The sequence below is a fragment of the Strix uralensis genome, chromosome 1, assembly GCF_047716275.1.
Source record: "Strix uralensis isolate ZFMK-TIS-50842 chromosome 1, bStrUra1, whole genome shotgun sequence".
In the NCBI taxonomy this organism is placed as follows: Eukaryota; Metazoa; Chordata; class Aves; order Strigiformes; family Strigidae; genus Strix; species Strix uralensis.
In genome coordinates, this window is record NC_133972.1 from 143,136,929 (window position 1) to 143,153,467 (window position 16,539).

General features: G+C 41.6%; 1 protein-coding gene across 4 annotated transcripts in view; it reads right to left on the reverse strand.

Annotated features, from left to right (window-relative positions):
• Positions 1 to 16,539, reverse strand: part of PAG1 (phosphoprotein membrane anchor with glycosphingolipid microdomains 1) — a 116,606-nt gene that overhangs the window by 23,628 nt on the left and 76,439 nt on the right. The window lies entirely within an intron of this gene.

A 16,539-nucleotide genomic window follows, 5' to 3' on the forward strand; every position in this document is an offset into this window, starting at 1 on the left:
ATCATGTCACCATTTTGTTATTAAAATCTTAGGAGAAAAAGGATTAATTTCACAAAAAAGGCCATTCACATTAGAGGAAATCTGGTGAGTCAGCAGAATAAACTTAACAACTAAGCTATGTGACTGGGTAGCTCTTACAAGTAACATTTCTGTTCCTACATAAAATGGGTGCACTGGTTTCTACCATGTAGGATCAGACTTCTAGACACCTTCCAAGAAGAACCAATTCTTACTAATTTATTCACGGTGGATAAAAGTTTTTTTTCTTTAAGTTTAGATTCTAATGGCATTGCAATAACTTGAAATGGGAAGAAACAAACAAAAGATGGAAAAATTTGCTGATCCTGGAAAGACCAACTTCAAAGTGTAGTTAAATATTTCTAGTTTGGCCAAGTTATAAGAAAGTTACATGATCTGTAACTTCTCCAAACCCATAAATACACAGGATGGGAAGAGTAGGTGTTGCACATCTTGCCAAAGCACAGGTATGTCTTACCTGTAGCCTTGAGCACTGACACCAGAGTCACCGCTCTCTGGGGTGACCACTGCTGAGCAATGTGCCTCTGGGGTTATCTTGGTAGAGCTTGAAAAAGAAAACATTTAAAAGCAATGGCATACCACTCTAAAAATGATGTATATTGCAGATGTGAGTCTGATACAGCCCTGCCTCATCCCTATTTTAAAGCAAAACTCGGGTTATTTCTACACTGAATCATAGTCACATCACTGGCTCTGAAATGGAGAGACCTTAAGAGAAGCAGAATCAGATTTAGCCAGGAGAAAACTTGGTGTAATGCCCACAAAGACCTCTCTGATGAGGTGCAAGGGCACTGTGAACTTGGATGGATTCCTGTAGGGGTGATGGACTGTCCTCATTTAGAAAACACTACAAAGCATACTGCACTGGCTGCTTTAACTAGCTCCAAACCTTTGTTAAGTGTTTTGAATAGAAAGTATTTTTCTTTTCAACTTTTATTTTTTATGACATTTCAAAGACATTTTCTGCTCTGTTAAAGCTTTTAAAAATTATTATTAAAAGATCTTCTACCTTATTTTCTCCCATCCTTTTGTCTTTAAATTTCTAATTTTCTTCCCTCCTTGGAAAAAAAGGATGCAATGAAAATTAATATGAAAAAATGAAAACTGAAAGAAGTATTTTTTCAGCATTTTTGTTCTTTTCTTCCTTAGTTTTCCCAAGAGAATGCAAATGAAAAAGAAACCTTTTTTTTTTTCCCCCCCAAATACTGGGCAAAGAAAAATACAAGAAAAAGAATAGGGATTTCAAAATATTTTTCCTTTTCCTTAAAACTGAATCACGTTGTTTTTTTGGTTTTTTTTAAAGCAGACACAAAGTTGTTTTGAAAGATACCATTTAAATTATTTCTACTACTAATTTCATGATTTTATACCTGCTCTGAAGAACAATACTACTCTCCTCTCAGAAGACTAAGTAATGTACCAAAAGGTAATATGGTAGGAAGTTATTCTTTTATTCTACACATATATTCTTAAGACTGCTGGCCTTTAAATAAAGATAATATTTGAGCTAAAGAAAGCTAAGGATGCATGGGGAGCAGCCCCATAGAAAAGCTGCATCTTTGAAGACTTCAGTACAGTTAGGAAGTGTTGGGATGAGCAGAGTGGATGGAGTTGAGACTGAGCTTAAAAAGGAGTGAGATCAGAGAGAGAGAGTTGAGGGAGACCTACATGTGAATGTCAGGAGTGAAGTACAAGATTGAAGCTAGACTTCAGACATCCCACCAGGCAGAAGCCAAATAGAGCAAAGAGAATGACCAAGGACAGAAGATGTAGTTAATCTACAGCAAAAGAACAAGAATTCAGATACCAAAGCTTTGACTGCAAGTTGAGAGAAAAAGGTCAGAAAAAGTTAGAAAAGTACAGTGGCACTTGAACCAGGGGAGGCAGCTGCTGGAGACACCAGTTAGCTGTGCAAGCAGAATAAAGTAATAAATTGGAACAGATTGACAACAGATGAAGCCCTGCATGAGGGATGCTGAGCAGGCAAGATGTGATCAGTGACTCCTCTTAGCTCCTTGAACGGTGAGAGTTTGGCATAAATTCTAGAGGACCTAGAAACTGCTCAGCATACAGGACAACCAGAAGTAAATATAATTACAATACAAAAAAAGCATGCCTGCATTCACCCTCTGTGAACCCTACTCACAAAGTGCCATCAGAGGGCTTACTCCTACTCTTTAATACCTCCCAAATGATAAGACTAAAATAGGATTCACTTGGGCTGGTGCCTTTTACACAGGAGAGCTGCTGAAATACTTGAAGCTGGTCAAGCACCCATCAGCTGCCCTGACCAGATCTGGACAGAGAGATACATTGAAAATAAAACTGTCTATTACTCCCTCTGCTTCCACTTGGTGAAAGCCTGGACACTAAAATGTTAACGTATGCCTAACAGAATGGACTTTGGAGCTGCTTCAGAGGCTAGCTTTAAAAATAAACTTATTTTCAGTCATAACTATAGAACAACACGCAGCTAATTTCAAAAAGCTCTTAGCTTGAAATGATTAACACCTGCTGTTACAATAAAAAGTGATATTGTGCTGCCCTCTGGTGAATCTCTCCGATCGAGGACAGGGATTTGTGGCTCTTGCGAGGGTGCTTCAGAGCTGAATGCAAACCCTGGTGCTAAAGATGGAGCTTACATCTGCTGGGCTTGAAAAAAGTCCTACCTCCAGCCCTGAAAGACTGACAGACTTGAATAGTTTAACCTTGCAGAGAGACACCTCCGAGACAGAGTAACAGTCAATTGAACTGTTGGGGTTTTTTTTTGTATGCAATGATCTTTTTAAGATGAAGATTTATTTCATTGTACCCTTTCCACAGAAATCTCCACACAAGTTGCTGGTGACGCTGAACTCCAAAGATGAGTAATAGAGACAGGCCTGGAATACCTGGATAAGAAAACTGGTTATTTCATCTAAGGCAAAATGCAAACTACAGTTCGCGTTCGCATTTGAAAGCCATTGTCAGTTCAGAAAACTAATCCTTACACTACATTGAATAAAATTTCTCCTTCTTGTGGCAACTTTCTCTTGCTTTTTAGACATCAATATTTGCATTAGTGGAACCTATATGGCAAATAACGCCCATAGCCATTTCCTCAAAATTGCACTTAAATGCACAATTATATTTGCAGTTTCAAAAAGACGGATACTTCAATTCATGACCTGCACTTTCACAGTGAATAATGTGTTATTTTTCTTTACAGCAGCTGCAGGAATAAAGCAGAGCTGAGGCAGTTCAGCCTGAGTTGGTGATGATGGGAGTGTAGGGCATGCAACTGCAAATTTGTTGACAAGCTGAAGGATAAAAAACTCTATCTGGACTGAAGCAGTTTTGTGCCTAAGATACAGGCTGCAATATTAGGGAGCACATGGAGTGACAATTTTAACTAGTGAGGAAAAGCTTGGACTGAGACCTGAACTCCTTTGAAGCCCAGGAATGGACAGATCCAGCGTGATTCAGGTCCAGGATCTGACCTGGGTTTTCGGAGCAAAGATCTGCCCAAGCTTACAGCAAAACGCATTGGGGACATGCTTTGTGGGAGGTGGATGCCAAGCTCGGTGGCCCAGGAGGCCTGGCAGGAGATGGCAGCATGTCCCTCTCTCACCACCTTCCTTGTGGCTTCTGGGTTTTACAACTGTCCATTCATGTCCTGCTGCAAACCACATTCGGCCTATGCTTTCCAAAGGGGAAAGAGTGGGAAAAGCTGACTGCTTCACCTCTCTGCTCTTCTTAATGAATTATAGATGGAGTGTAGGCAAGGGAAGAAATTGTTTTGACAACTGAGCAACTTTGAATGTGAGAAGCCAAATGCGACAGGACAGGAGAGATTCAGGGAGGGCTGCGGGACCGCGACTCCCTGTCCTGGGCTGTCAGGCTGGATTCGGCTAACAGGGGCACTGCCCAGGAGCTTTACGTGCTTGCCTCTGTGCTGAGCTTCGGTTACTGGGCTCCTTCTCAGGCTGCTGGGTCTCCTACTGCCCTCTTCTCCTTCCCACCCCTCCTGTTCCCAGTGCCTTCAGTTATCTGCTGCTAAACTGCAGGACAGATCCATCACATCACCCGGTTTGGAAGATCCCCTCCACCCCAGCTGTGCAGATTTGAGAGGGAGAGGGGAGAGCGGGGAAGAAGGTCATAATTTTTAAAGGAGATTTTTATTGGTCTGGTAGCAAGCCCCCAGAGAGTTGCGTTAAACCAGAAAGTGGTGAGGTATAAGATATGTGGAATCATGAACTGAGACAGGAGCTGAGAATTATGAAACTAATGTTCTCTTGTCTACATCCAGCTGCAAACACTGTAATTCAAACACAAAACCAGAACAGAAACCCAGGCTACAACAAACAGGCAGTGGCAGAAATAGTCCTACAGGTGCAAGTAACATCTGTGGATGCAAATCCTTTTATCTTCTGTTTCTCCAAATCATAGAATGGTTTGAGTTGGAAGGGACCTTAAAGATCATCTAGTTCCAACTGCCAAATACTGAAAACAGACTTTCTCTATGAAGCTAGAGGCCTACAGGAGACCTAACAAGTTCCTTGTTACCTTACTCCCTCTTCAGAAAATTTCCTCTGCAACTTCAGACCCAGCTCAGGCATCAGTGGGTGCAGTGCATCTCCAAGTGCCCAGAGAATGTATGTAACATCCTCAGGCCACCCTAAAGAAAACACCTGAAGGAAGGCAATCCATTACCACAACTCCTGCACCAACAAGAGTTCACACCAAACTAGGCACTTAATTTAGAGAAGAGGGAGGACATGGCAGATGCACTTTGCTCTGTCCAGAACCGTTTCTATGTCAGGACTGTTCTCTGCATGCATGGAAACACCATGCCACTGGCAGGGAAACACCATTCATGCTTCTGGCACGAGCTTAAGTGTAGCACAATGGTGAACTGGGTTAAAATGAACTTCAAGCACCCTTCCTTCCCCCCAAATAGACCTTTTCTAAACCTCTTAATATTAAATTGAAACTGGTTTTGGCCTTTTCCACCATGTGGCCTTACCATGCTTTAACAGCAGAGGAGCTGGAAGCAGCTCCTGAGTGTCTCCTTTCTGTAGCTTGCCACAACTGGTGGATTCCTGACAGCATATGGCATTATACCCAAATTTTGTGACACCATCGGGGTTGCATTTGTCCCTGTATGGGCAAAATACTTGTGCCAAACTTTTCACAGGTATCTCCTACTGCAGGTCCTGGTTTGGAGTCTGCCTGCAGGCTCCCTCTTAATGGGAGTTGTGCTCTGAACATTCAGGTTACGTCCATAGCAGTAAATTAAACATGTCAGGGATAATTGTCATGTACTGCAGCCAGTTGGCATGGTACAGTCTGAGCCCATACTGTTAAACTTTCTTATTCTCTATAGAATGGTGATTGTATCCAAATCGTCTTCCAGGTGTGGTCCCTGACCAGACCTAACTCCTGAGCTTGGGAATAGTTGAGTAAAAAAAAATTTTACTGCAGCCAAAATTACACTTTAGGCTGTTCTAATCTGGTAAAACCAGATCCTTTGTATCTCAGACTGAATCTGAAAACAGTGGGTCCTTTTGACCTCAAACCCCCTCTTCTAGAGCTCCTTCTCTTCTCTCAGTACTCTTCCACCACAGGACATGCCCAGCTTTCTACTCACTCCAGCTCCTCTCACCAGCTCCCAGCTCCTGTCTCCCAGTTCTGTTTTCTGCCTGGGGCAGTCACCTCTGCTACAGGTGACAAAAACTATATTAAGATATCAAAATAGCAATATGCATGTATGAGTACCTAATTAAGTACAAAGATCTTGAATTTTTATCAAAAAGAGAAAGTTGAGATAATTCTCAGGCATTGCTACATTAAACCAGATGATACTATAGAACAGCCTGAATACACAAACATTATCCTTACTTTAAATTGGTGGTAGGTGCATAAGAGCAATTGCTTCTGCAGACAACAGGCAACAGGACTGCTGTCTGGACTGAGGTCCTGCTTGGCAGAACCTCTCCTAACACCATACTGTCACCAGAATCAAGATTGTGAAGTTTTTCCAAATACACTGTAAAAAAGTTGTAAGACCAATTTGTGTTCCTGTTTCTGCATCAGTGTTGCCTTGTTTTGGCCTCTAGCTGTTTATAGGTAGATCCAGTACTGAACCACACAAATCGTAAGACCAAGATCACCTTTCTCATGCAGTACCTACTGCAATTCACTTTTGGGGTTCCTGTGCTCTAAATCAGGACAAGTTCTTTCCTACAGCAGATTAAATCTCTTCTGATGCAGTTGTGTTTTGAGCTGCTCGGCTTGGCAGCACCCATTTAATGAGAACAGTTAAAGGCAGACACATCTTGAAGAACTGCTGTAGGAGACCAGATGTGCACATGATTAAGGTCTGGTCCTGAAAGCCTGATGCTGGAAGGAATTACTGATATGGACTGCGCTGCTGTTACAGGCTGTCATCAGACAAGCCTTGCAGAGACTGTGCGTGCCATAAGCCTTCAAAATAGTTCATGTTTCTGCTTTGTGAAGCAGGAGACTAATGAGGTTCTGATCTAATTCCCCTCTGTATCTACTTTTACAGAAATCATAGCTGGCTTATCAAAGGATGTGTGTGCTCTATAATGCAAAACCAGATCTAAGACAAAACTGAACAGTCCCAAAACACCGGTCACTTTTAACCCCTTCTCAGTCTTAACATCTCCTAAAGAGAAACAAAGTCTCTCTGAAACCATCTATCTGTGGCATTGCAGAAAAATTAAAAAAGGCCTTTGCAGCAGTAAATGCCGATCTACACTGCAATCTGTATTCCTACTCCAATCAACTCATTCATGACTTGTCAGAACATGTCACCTCAAGGTCAACATATTCAAAGTTGACCTGACTTCTCCTTCCGTGCTTTCCTCTCTATTCCTAATAGAATTTTAGTGATTCCGCATAAGCCTGCATTGTAGGCTGCCTCTCCTCCTCAGAAAGACATTCATGAAAGTGGGAAGAATCCGGACAGTAGTATGAACAATTAGGTATGTGAATTCAAGAGCTTGCTTCAAGGCAGTGGAATAGTTTCTATTAAAATGGTGGAGAATTTTAGAAAATAAGAGATGTCACCAGCAAGGTTTTCTTAGCAGACCGTAAAACTGGGTTTTCAAAGGAAAGTGAGCATAATTGCATGTGAACATGATTATGTCCCAGTGAAACAGTCTGTATCCTGGGGTTAATGCATGTGCATAATTATGCACCTAACTTGGCACGTAGCTAGCACATTTATTTCCCACATTCACAAGGTCTTTCTGTGTATAAACCTCCACTCACAAATCTCCGCCAAAGGTATCTTCCATTATAAATCAGGTCCTGAGCAAACAGGTTTTTAAACTAATAATTTAAAGCTCACAAATTCATTCCATGGTGAGTAGTAACGTTAGCCCCATTTCATTACCAGCAGCACAAAACCCCCCAGCATAAGCAGGGAAAAGCGGAGCTCTGTGGACACAGCTTGCAAATGCAGAGCATCGGCTGGGCTTGGCCAGCTGCTGAGGAAGAAACCGATAATGAAGCCTCTGTGAAACAGCTCCTAGGAACACCACCACATATTTTCCTCAGCCTTTAGCGGCCCAGTAATGACTGTCTCGAATGCAACAGCAGAAAAGCTTTATCTGATGAGTGACCATGCCAAAGATTACAGCTTAATTGTAGCATATTATTCTCTTTCCCACACCCCCACAATATCCCATATTGCTTTCTGGCTGCAGTGAGGTAATTAGACTACGATTACTGCATACTTTAGAGCATATAGAAATGAAAGCTGTCTTTGTGAGTGTTTTCCAGCTCTGACACAACTACTACTGATAGCTTTGCAGTTCCTGGAACTAGATGCTATTTCATATTAAACACAGCCTGTTTATAACTGCACTTTGCTGTTTATACAATTCTACCATGCCAAGTCCCCTTTCAGTCTTTGCAGTGCAACAACATTTTGAGCAACTCTTTTGCAAATTCATATAATAATAATGGAAACAGAAATTCCCCCAAGCCTGGGAAGTGGGTGCACACAGAGATTGCCTCTGTCATCTGGCCTAAAGGACCTCTAAAATCCATGGTAATTGTACTTGTCCTCAAACTGATGTTTGAATCAGGCCCATGAAACACAGCAGATAGATAGTACTTTTCCAGAGGCTACTTCCAATTTCCAAAGGACCCTGAACTTATAAAAATACAGAAGATTGTAAAATATGCAGCAGCAAAACACAATGCTCTGAATATCCCCAATGAAATGTTGCTGAAGAAGAAGATTTTTTTTAAAAAAAACCAAGACTCCTACTTAAAGTGGGATTCTACTTCTGTATGTTTACATCTCAAAAAACGGGCTTCTATTCTCCCAGATGCTATCTACGGGATCCCACCTGAGAGATCTCACCTCTGTTCTCATCACAGAAGACTAAACAACTTCCACTGATAGTTAACTTTTAGATTGCTAAAATTTTAGTACTTACAGTGATATTAACTGTACCTAAACTGAGAAATGTAAAAAATGCATTGTGTCCAACAAGGATGTTACAGCCTTTTAAGGCACCTTGAGTGAGATACCTAAAATGAAGCACACCAAAATAATTCCAACTTTGAAAAACCTAATGAAAAGAATTTTAAACATAAAAACCCCAGATTTATGAGTATCAATCCTAGCATATAATCTATACATACAAAAGTCTGGAAGACAGGAGTGTTCCAGGGAAGCTAAGTGGTGGTCCTTGGAGGTAGAGCACAAATTACATCAGAAGGACCTTTTATATTTAAGATTAAATAATCTTGAAGCAAAAGGAATTAGTGAGAATTGAGCTGTGTAATATCTCACAGCAAGAGAGGCAGCAGTCATTTAACTTAGTGACAGACCAATTTTAAGAAAACAGTGTTCATCTTGTGATGTGCTTTGTAAAGGTGAAGAGCTATTTCAAGCTCAAATTTCTCGTATTCACTTTAATTGATTCAGTAAAGTGATTGTTAACTTTTTAGCATTTGTATTTCATTAGGAATGCCAACTTTTCTTAAATATTTGGTGCGTATATGCAGATTCACCTTCATCACTAGAGACAGTCCCTGTCCTGAAGAGTTTACACTTTAAGATGAAGGCAGCATGTGAGAGAATCCCTGTGTATATAACTTCCTTTTCATGAAGCAAATGTCCAAGACAGAGAAGGATTTGCTGGTTTTCGAAGAGCTCTTCGACAGAGATAAGAACTGATCTCAGATACCCGGTGTCCCCAGGCAGTGCCACATCTATGTGATCTTCCTTTTCTCCTTTGAGTTGGAAACAGAGCCATGTGGTCCTTGAGGGGAGGTGCTGCCTTAACTTCAGTCATCTAAAAATAATCTAAACTGGCTGCCTTGTATGCTCTGCATGGTCAGTGAAGACTATCTTCTGCCTGTGGAGAGAGGGGTACCTTCAAATGATGAGGAGACTAGGTATGACCTTCAAAGCTGGTTATACCTAGTCTCCTCTTACAGACCAGTGAACTTTCAGACATCTAGAATTAGAAGAGATATTTGCAAATCACAGACAAAAGCAGGGGAGGTTAATGTGTGGTGACCCTCTGGGAAAGGTGATGTACAACAGACACAGTTTGAATTCTTGTCTTCAGATGCACTCCTTTGAGTTGACTGTCTTGGTTGACACATCAGAACAGAAAACGTGGCTAAGCCTTTGTGCAGTGGGAGTAGCACTGATAGACCAGGTCTTTTCATGGCCTCGCCATGTCACACCATTTCATTGAAATTTCCCTCCAAGACTAGCATTATCATATCATTCTGTCCTTTCAAGTGGAAGCAGAGCTGGGTCAAATGAAAACACCACTTGCTTGTGACAGTCCAGCATATCCTGCAGCTTCATCTCCCACCAAGGCACCAGTGCTGCCCTGCTTGCCAGCTCGAGCAGTGTGGGGTAGTGAGGCAAGATAAACCCAGCTGTTTCCTGCCCCCCACATCAACGTCCTGGCATGTGGTGCATTTTATCCACCTGCTCTCCTGCTGTGGAGAGGGAAATATAAAGCTTGGGGCTTGATCCTGACGGACTGAGGCAGTAGAAGTTAATCAGAAGTCTTGTGGGAATGATCTACGAGCTGGGTTCCCCTCACACACACCCAAACCCCTCACTCCCTCATCATGACACACAGCAAATATGATTATAAGATCTAATGAACTGCAACTAATGTAATTCTGAAAGCCTTCACAGCTAATGAAAACCAGGTCTTCCCCTCCTCAATTTAATTGAGATGTTGGGTACATATTCTGTGGAAAAGAAACCCTCCATAAAGCCATGTATGAATATTGCGTTTACATATCCAGCAAATGCAGTTGCCTGTCACAGTTTTAGGCTCTTTCTCCTGACTGCTGGATATTTAATGGTAGGAAACTACCCGTGAAGGGAAATGGACTTCAGAAAATAAATACTTTCTCATGTTGTTTCAAGGGAAATCTCCAGCCTGAATGTCATCTACTAACTACTGCTTTGCAATCTGAACTTGGTATAAACAGAACATTTCCTCAACATGAATAAATCATGATCCCTAATAAAAATACACCCCTCTTGCACCTAAGCAAGAATCAGAAGACAGAATTTGGCCTACAGCTTGCAAACTTGAATTTGTTGAATAAAAAATTACTAAAAAACACCCCCTTTTTTCCCCTTCCTCCAGTCTGTTCTTTTTGCTGCCTGTTGGCATCAGTTTTTCTGCAATTTAAGTATCAGTAATGCTGCGAGACTTCCCCTGCCTCTGTGCTTTCCCATGTTACTATCATTGGCACTGTTTTAGCAGGAAGCGCTACAATATGGGTAGCACTGCAGAGAGAAGGATAAATACATCATGTCTACTGCAAGAAGCTTTGCTACTACTTTGAGTTAAGAGCTGCCAAAGCATGATGATGGAGAAGCAATTGCTGGTAGGCAGGACAAGCAGAGCATCACATCACTTCACACAATCAATAACCAGCCTGGCTTTTCTTCTTCCAGGTTTCAGTTCTGTGCTGACTCAAATCATTACTATTTCCACACAGAGCTTGGTCCTGTTAAGGTTTTGAAGAAGAGTAAGATACAGGATAACTGTTCTCCAGGGACAGGACAGACAGTCAAAACAGACCAGGTAAGAACAGTCTTACACTGGTGATGTACGAGGGGAAGAGCAGACAGCAAGGTCGAAACCTTTGTATGACTGGTCAGTAGTAAGCATGTCTCATCCACACAGCAGCTGAGAACAGTCTTTCAGCTGTGCAGATGTGACCACAGCATGCACATGCACACACACATGCACCAGAGGCCTGAGCCTGTGTCCATGTGCACACACACCACAAAGGCAGATACTGCCTCCACTCCCACATGGCCAGGAAGCCTCTACCTCTGTCATCTTGCCTCCTGGTACCTTCACCCACCCTCTGCCACCCATGGAGCCTTGTTCCTCCTTCCACAGCCACCTCTTCCTTCTTTCTGGAGGCCACACCAGTGTTGCCACTGCTCACCTCTGCCCCATGACTCCATGAGCTGCCATAATTTCTCCATCCACCTCGAGGCTTGGTCCTTCTACTAGGGCACTGCCATCCTTGCCATTAGCTGAGTATTTCTCATCCTGGGCAACATTTTTGTTTTAGCACTTTTCCCCCCTGAATTATTTTTCTATAATAATAATATCCCATTCAAACATACTCACACAAGCTCTGTATAAAATTACCAGTACGGATATCCACATCTATTGATTACTTTGGTTATGGCCTATTAATATTAGGTTGTCCAAGTGGTGAGAAAAGTCAGGGCATGCCAGAAATACAAAGGGCAGATGACAAGAAATACACTGAAAACAGTCTCTCAGAAAGAGAATGAAATGATGAATGAAGTAATAAGACTGCTTACCTAAAATGTGATAATGAGAAGTCAGCTCAAGAATGTATACAGCTACAATAAACCCCCCTCATCCTCCCAGCAATTTCAAAGCTAGTTATCTTGTACAATTTACCATTACATCATTGTTATAATACCCTGTTCAGGTCTGATTTTCCTTCACCAAGAAGTCTGGATTTCATCTACTTTATCTTTATTCTTTGAGAAATTTTCCCTGCTCAGCCCTGCTGTAACACCTTCCTAAATGTGGCTCATTTTAAAGGATAACTTAACACTATATGGTGAACAAACCTCTTTTTATCCTTTTCCACTGCTTAGAGAGACAGTTTTACTGTAAAGCAATCAGATTCTGCAGAAGAAAACAGTTTAATGGGACAGTTTTCAAAGAAACTATGAACAAATCAAGAAGGTGACCATTAGTTATTGAAAGCTGAAACACAGGTTAATTTGATGGCAGCAATAGTAAATTATTTTTTCCTTTTGTTGAAATATTTTCTTGACTACAACAAACAGCTGGCTAACTGCCTGAAGAGCAAAGGTAATCCAACTCTGCATTTACTTAGGTGCAATATCAAACTGATATGCTACTTCCGTATAAACAATCGTGACATCCTTTTAGAGAATCCTTTTTGAATTTTCTACTGACTTGTAACACATGGTTGTAGACCTCAGTTTGGGGCAGCTACTAAACTACTTGCTTTGCTATGTATTTCCATGAGTTATTCAACTAACAGGAGAAACACAAGACTGAGTTTGGCTGGAGGAAAGCAAAAACAACAAAAAGACTCATCACTCTCTCTACCCCAGTTTCACAAGTCTAAAAATAGCAGAAGGGAGCTAACAGATATTATGTGGGCAAGAATGAGAACCAGATTGGTGAGGGAGAATTTATTCTTAGAAAATCCCTCATTTTGGAATGGTTACGCACAGGCATGCACTGACCCAAATAGATCATGGCTCCTATCATTCCCTAGTGCATGCAAACAGATAAAATGCTGATGTGCACCAAAAAAGTTTGGGGCAAAAAAGCAAGCAAAACCTGCATGGAAACTGCCAAAAAAAGAAAAAGCACAGCAGCTGGTACACAACTGCTAATAGGCAAAGACAGCACTGCTGGCAAACACAGGTGAAGTGAAGGCAAAGGCAAAATGATGATGGAAAATTCAAAGGTCAGTACAAACAGATGGAGAAAACAACCCAGTTACCATAGAGTACCTACTGCTGTCTCAGAAGGACAGTCATTTGACCCATTTCAGGATGCCCAATTTATTCCACTGCGCTGGTGCTGCCCAGTGATCAAGCCTCAGGGCCACTGACTTCCCCCGGTGCAGCTTTCTGACTTGGCTTGATTGCTCACATTGCTGTTCTGTGGCTCTGCAGATGAGGCTGGAGGGTCGGGAGACCATGGGTCAAACCCACAGTCCATCTCACCAGCTGAGTTACAGAGCACAGCAGAGCAGTAACATGGGCAGCAACTACAGTTTTCTCTCCTTTCTTCCTCTCAGCCCTTCCATAGTTTTTTCATTTCCTACCAACAAAGTCCCAGGCGGCACTGCAGGCTTGGTGAAATGTCACATGTGTGATGTGATGGGTGGGAGTCAGCCACCCATCATGAGATGCATGAGATGCCCAAGTGTGTCTATGTGTGAATGATGTGTCTGAGCCTCCTGCATTCCCAGGGGCTACCAGGCAATGGAGCCTCACAAGGAATACAGCTGACCAGCCCCCGGAGATGCCATGTAGTTGCCTAAACACTGGCAGCTGGGACCACTTGAGTTGCCTGGGGGCACCCAAGCTATCTGGATGTCTATGCAGATATGTCCACAGAGATGGACAACTTGATGCAGGATCTTCAGGAGATCTGGCTCTTCTGGAGTGGCAGCTGGAGGTCAAGGGGCATAGCCTATGGCATTTAAAACAGCATTCAATGCCCTCTCTTTAGGCAGATGAAACCTGCATCTGGATGTGGTTGGCAGACATGAAACAGGACCTACAAAAAACTCTCATGCTTCTCAAACAGCTATTAGAGACCATGAGAAATGCCCCAGGGCAACTCAAATGGCACCAGCTGCTTCTGGGCAAGCAGCTGAAGGGGGCTCTGGTAGCCACTGACTATAACGGAGCCTGAAGGTGCCTTGCAGGTACTTTCCTAAATTTAGGAGTTTGCATTTGCAGTTGAATCTCATACCAGTAACATCTTGCTTAATTGTTGCACAGATCCTCCTCTACAATCATTTCCTACATAAGGCTGAATGCTCTTAGCACTACAACCTTCTCAGAAAACCTTAAGGATTTATGCAGGAATGAAACATTTTAGTCTAATATCTGAAAAACACTTTATTCCAGGCAGAACAATGCCAGAGCATGACACTCCTGCCAGCTGGCAGGACAAAAAATGATTTTCAGAAACGTTCACTACCATAGGCCCGATAATGTTTAATCATCTGATGGTGCTTAGGACTTTGGGTAGAGAGGAAAAGAAGCAAATAAAACCACATGAATCTGATCATATGAATATTTAAGACCCCTCTACTGGAACATCAATGTGTGGGCTCATATCAACATTGCATTAAACACCTCTATGCAGCTACAGAATGCAAGTGTAAGCACAAGATTAGCAAACAACCATCAAAAGACCCATATTCAGGGGGAAAAAAGAAGTTCTTTTCCCTTCATGAATGTTTTTAAACAAAGTGTTCATTTCCCAGTAATTTTTCCCCACTAAAATTTTATGTTACTGCAAAGAGATAGGTATGCAGGGAACTTCTGGCCCAATTCTGTTCCAAATTGCTCTTGTATAATAACTGCAGGCAGAACAGTGTCCCCTTTGGGATTACATGAAACTCTGGGTTTCTTTTCATTTAATGCAACATTAACATACACAACTACATGCTAAAATATTAAATCTGCATTAGAAGCAACTATTTGACCAACTACTTTACATAAAAGTAGAATAAATAATAAAGCCTTTTATTATCCAGTTAAAAGAGACCAGCAACATTTATAAAGTTACTAGAAAATGCAGAGAACTTAAAAAAAATACAAAAGCATTCTTGCTGCAACAGAGTTTCCAGGAATTTCAGAAACTCTAAGTCAAGTCATGGACTTCTTTTGCAGGCTATTCTTGCTTTGTCTTTAATACTGGTGTGCTGCTATGAAAAATAATGAAGTGTCCTGCAGCTAGTGCTAAGCATTAGTTACTATTTTGTGAAAGTAAATTGAAACTTAAATGTCAACCTTCAGTGTAAATCTGCTGAGATTGAGTCTCTTCCCAGAGTAAATCTATTATACTTCGGTAAATAGATGGGATATAAATAAAGTAGGAGCTCTGCAGAGTTTAAAACATGAATTGCCACTGTATTAACAGACTTATGGCAATGTTACTTAGAAGTATTTGTTTTAAAGTCTCAGCAGGCTTGTCCTGATGCCTATTGTGTAAAACCATCTGCTGAACAGACAGAATCGATCTCTGAGTGTGTCCTGCTTGGTTTGTAAATTTACCTACTGTGACTAAGTACATAACTCATTATTAAAAACAGTCAGACCTGGTCTTTCCTGAGGGTAAACTAATGTTTCTCATCATCCTTAAAAAAAACACACAACAAGAGATAAGGAATAGGTAAGGCATTTAAATAAGAGACATTATTTGAAAGGCTTACTCCCATGGCCTGAATCTACATGCAAACGTGGACTCCCAATCATCTTCACAATATAATTATAATTCACAATTGGCACTTCTAAAGCGTTTTCACAGAGCTGTGTAAATATTGACTAATTAGCCACACCAGAATCCTGTGGGGTAGGTGAGCAGGTACACTAACCCCCTTTCATATCTGAGCAAATTTCTGGGGAAAACCCCCCAACCCTCTCCTGCCAAAGCGGCTGAGAAGGTGGGGAGGTTTCCAGCCCCATGCCCCTCGCGCAGCCCACGTTGCTCCCACCACCAACATGTACCTGTTCCTCTCTTCCAGAGGGGGGGTGAGATGAGCAAAATGTTAGCAGTGCCCTGGAAATAGTGGCCAAACCTCAGTTCGTTATCCAAAGTCCCATTAAACAAAAGGTCTAGATATTCAAATGTCAAAATAAAGCCTGAGGATTTGATACAAATACATGTAATATTTACATGAGAACAGCAGCCTCTTCTGCTGAGGAACACTCAAACAATGATGTACCACACAATTATGGCTTATTCCCAGGAAGAAAATATTACACAGGCACTTGTAACTAAATAGTAGAAAAAGAACTCTACATGTATACAGTAAGACTCCTTTATTCAAAATTCAAAGAAATCTTATTATCCACTGTGTACTCACAATGAAAGGTGAAGAAAGTGTGGAAGTCCCACTAGAGCCTCCAAGAGGCTCTACCTTCATCATGTAATAAAACAGGCAAGACAATCAGTATCTTTAACCTAGAAGGAGTGTCTAAAACCAGAGTGAAGATCCTTGGAGGCCACAGCATCTAGAAAGTCAAATACAGCACCGAATGTATACTCCATTAAATCCAGCTCTTCAATTAAATTGCCCTTAGGAAAGCAATGATTAGTCATTAGTGTCTCGGGTTTTTTGTCTTAAACCAGCAAACACTAATGATGGCTTTATTCCAGAGCTTTGTTATTAATCACCACATTCAGAGGTGACAAACAGGTCTTTTCC